The sequence below is a fragment of the Schistosoma mansoni genome, chromosome 2 (genome assembly GCF_000237925.1).
Source record: "Schistosoma mansoni strain Puerto Rico chromosome 2, complete genome".
Taxonomy (NCBI): Eukaryota; Metazoa; Platyhelminthes; class Trematoda; order Strigeidida; family Schistosomatidae; genus Schistosoma; species Schistosoma mansoni.
Genome location: NC_031496.1, coordinates 20,719,108 through 20,723,721, shown reverse-complemented (window position 1 = coordinate 20,723,721; position 4,614 = coordinate 20,719,108). Strand labels below are relative to the sequence as shown.

Genomic DNA, 4,614 nt, shown 5'->3' with positions numbered 1-4,614 from the left:
AGTGATTAAAATTCCTTTTTTGTAGTATCTTTGCATTTCTAACCTTACAGTTTGTTTATTTAAACATTTGTTTTTTATACGTAAAACATTCAACGAATGAATATGTAATCAGATTAAATTCACTTAGTATTGTTTGTTTGAATCGTCCCATTGACGTTTAGGACTGCAATTGGTCAGTCTCTAATTGGCATATGTGCATACTGTGCGTATTGCCTCGATATAGCCTTAATTCACAAGCATTATAGGCAAAGATAGCCAATAAGAGACTGATTAATTACAGTGCTAAACATCAATGGGAAGATTCAAACAAACAATACTAGGTGGATTTAAACTTCACCCATCGCACAAGCAAGTGACCATCAGGACTCAGTAGCTGAGTGGATAACGCGATGGCGTTTCAAGCGAAAAGTATTGGGTTCGAGTCCCAGAATGAACATCAACTCTGAGATGGAGGTACATCCAGCTGACCAGTCCCAAATAGGACTTGACGCGCATCCTGGATTCTACTGCTAGCCACTATCCATTTTTGCTTACAATGTAATCGCATTGTTTGAAAAGTCTTTAGGGTAAAATATTCCGTAATTCTGATATACCTCAACTTTTCGTTGAATTATCTTAATTTATTGAATGGGATTAATTGCTTAAAGCTTATAAGACATTGGTTATCACATATCAGCAAAGATTTAGAGTATTTTTATTAGTAAGATCGAAGATAATGTTTTTTATTGGCTTATTATCATCAAAGAAAAAATCTTCATATCTGAATATTACATATATCATGTCAATGTTGAACTTACATTCTAATAATATTACTGAATTTTCACTATAACATGATTTCAAATTGGTAGGCTAAAAGGTCAACGCACTTGTCTGTTAAGTATCATTATCAATGTATTGACGTGATAATCTCAAAGAAATTGAGCATTGAGTGGACTAATTACAAAAACAGTTTACTTGTAATATTCTAAAGTGTAGACAATCTGACGTTTGAACATTCAATTTGAACCGCTACTTCAGAGAAAGTGAATAACCAAATGAGTTCAGCAATGAAGCGACCATCATTAATACAAGAAGTATCAAAAGCTCAGTTTCCGATTAATTGGGATATTACAAACAAAGTATTTTTTTATATATCCTTGAAATCACGAGTCAATTGGAGCTAGGCCACCGTAGAAAACCTGGAAGCACTGGACGGCCGTTTCGTCCCATTGTGGGACTCCTCAGTAGTGGGCATCCACGATCCCGCCTCGCGACATTCAAACCCAGGACCTATTATTTTATTGTTATGATTTCTCTTATCAAATTACCTGTATCTAAGAACAGTAAAATAAACTAGACTTACATAATTGGGAAATCACCACGCTGTCTGATATTTATCTTCCCATCTGTTTGTTAAAAAAACGTAAAACGATTTAAAATGGAATTGACGCGTCAGTCACATAATACAGTTTATGAAATCTTTTAGGAACAAATTCGGCAAAAAAAATCAGAATTTGTCTATTAGGTACATTATGGAATATTCATAAGTGTGTTTATGACTTCTATTTTTTCTTAATTATTGGATATTTATCACTGAGATTTTTCTGCTTCACTGGCCTATTAGACATTGATTTAAGTTACATTATATTCATTACCGTTTACATTTATTATTATTGGAATAATGTAAACAGCATTTAAAGATCATTCATTTACTGACTGACTTGAAAACTAAAACTGAACAAATTAACTTTCCAGTTTTCCAATGTTTCATAAAAGTACATTTGCACTTAATTTGGTTTTGCTTTAATAGAGATTTGTTCAACTTTATAAGAATAATCATATCATTTTTTTTTTCATCTAAACCTGATATTTGTGTTATGATATTGTGAATTACTAAGGAATTTTACATTTCACTAAAACAACTATTCTATGTTTTCCAGTTTTCCAAATTCCTTGACCTAACTCAACTTTTTGTTTTGATAGGAGCATTCAATTGAAAATTGGTAACGACTGCGTAAATATTGTTTAATGAAGGTGAAAACTAGTTTCTCAAGTTAATACACATCGTATTCAAAATTTAATAAACACTAAAAAGATTTTAAATTTTGAATTATTATTAGTTAAAGTTAAACATTAACACTATTGAATTTCAGACCGACAGGTCTTGGGTTCGAATCACGTGAGGCGGGATCGTGGATGTGCACTACTGAGGAGACCCACAATAGGACGAAACAGCCGTCCAGTGCCTCCAAGTTTTCCATAGTGGTCAAGCTTCAATTGATTCATGATTTCAACTATATAAATTTACTAAAATCTCCATAAAACCCCCTTTCTGATATTATTAGTTTATAATATTAAGATTTATAGAAATGATCATGAAAATTGTATGAATTCCTAATATCATATTGATTTGGATCAAAACTTTGAATGCTTATTTAATGCATTTAGATAAGGTGTAATTTATTATTATGATCGTGATAAAATTCTGATATCACTGATTTGAGATTGAATATTCCTCATCGAACAACATATCCATTTATACTATAAATTATTTGCTTGATAAATTTATCAACAATATGTAGCAGAGCAAGATTAGCATATTTACAACTGAAGAACATCGGGAACTTAAAACAATTGTCAGATTTTTCAATACAAATGTCAAGACAGTTATACTGTATCGGGTGGAAACTTATGGAACTACGAAAGACATCATCCAGAATATACAAGTGTTTATTAACAGTTGTACACACAAAACACTTCCGATCCGTTGGACAGACATTATCAGCAACAACCTACTGTGAGAGGCAACAAACCAGATTTCAGCGGAGGAAAAAATCAGGAAGAGAAGCTGAAAGTGGATAGGAAAGACATTGAGGAAATCACCCAACTGCATCGCAAGACAAGCCCTCAAATAGAATCCTTAAAGCCAAAGGAGAAGAGGAAGACCCAAGAATACATTACACCAAGAAATGGAGACAGATATGAAAAGAATGAACAACTATTGGATAGAACTAGGGAGGAATGCCCAAAACAAAGTGGGTTGAAGAATGCTGGTCAGCGGTCTATACTCCATTGAGAGTAACAGGCGTAAATAAGTAAATATGTATGTAGCTTTTTCATTTTGTTAGTAGGAGAAATTATAAATCTAATAAAGTAGTTCTTTATGAGAATAATTTCAAAATTAATCAACTTCATTGATCAAGATATTCTATTCTATCAATTAAAACATTTTATATTTAATAAGGTAAAGTCAACTTTATTTCACTAATAATAAAAGTTCTATTATCAATAATATTCTTGTTTAAATAAAGTGTATGTTGACCTGTTCAAATTCATTTAAGGTTAACATAATATTTAATTCATTTTCTATGTATATTATATCAGATAACAATCATTGGAAAATCCATAATCATGATCTTATAAATACTATAAAAAGTTTTTATGTTTTCTAATTGAATAATTTGTGCTCAATAAGGTATATACTACTTATATCTACTAAATTGGATAAGTGATAGTCAATGTAAACTATATTGAAACAAAAATTATTTGATAAATTGAGGTCAATATATTTGAGTAAAATTAGATTAAAGCGTAATGTTATATGAACTTTTGTTGGTTCATGATTTGACATAACGTTTTATGTATAAAGTTTGATTATTTCATTTTTTGATTCCCAATATAGGAAAGTCTGAATTGAATTGAAAGAAAAAAGAAAAGAGAATGGAAGCTCTATCAAAAAACTGGTTTTTCATTCATGTGTGGTCCTGTCAATTATACAAGTGATAGGGTAATTTTATATCTTAATATTATTAATAGCTTTATTCAATATTATATTTTTGATACCATATAGAATTTTCAGTACAAAGTATTTTAACAAGTTTCCTTTTCTTATTTCATGATTGATCCTGATCATAAATATTGAGTGGTCGGCAGTTAGATGTTAGCAGTTCAGAAATCGATATCTGAATAACATTCATTCTTTTCAATGCATATTGCCAAACTTCACGATATCTCTGATTCGGTTCTTTTGTAACTTGTACAATGAAAGGTTGTAAACTTTCACAAACGTACGTGAATGGGTTATGACACTAATAGGCATAATGATGTGTTAAAACAAATAAGTAAACAGATAACTTGTCGAAATATCCAGATGGCAGGAACAGGTATCCCACATATTCAAGCAGGCCGTATGAACGTATTTCGTCCAGTGCTTCCAGGTTTTCCATGGTGGCCTAGCTTCAATTGATTCATGATCTCAACTATTATAATAAATAGAAAATTAAACTAGAACTATACAGATGTCAAATCAACTAACAACCAAAAAAATAGTCTTCCAAGCACTGAAAAGGCGTCTCCACGAAGTTAATCGAAACTGTTTCAAAATAAATAATAATGATAATAATACTTTAAGTGTAAATACTACAAAAATAATAGATTATCTACAACAAAATAATCTTCCTATGAAGACATAGAACATTTAAATAATTTACATTGAATATAAACAGCTAAACGCACCAACCATTTTGTTATGAACTTCCACTGAGGTAACTTGAGTATGGTGTATTTACCATAAGGTCGAGATACTTTTTACTTGATTTCACAGTTAATCAGATGGTTTTCAAAGTTTTTAATTGA

At 30.8% G+C, this 4,614-nt stretch overlaps 1 non-coding gene across 1 annotated transcript; it reads left to right on the top strand.

The window, feature by feature from the left end:
- Nucleotides 1-367: 367 nt before the first annotated feature.
- Smp_tRNA_01000_Glu_TTC.1.1 lies at nt 368-434 on the top strand. Its single transcript has one exon. It is a non-coding gene (tRNA).
- Nucleotides 435-4,614: the final 4,180 nt, after the last annotated feature.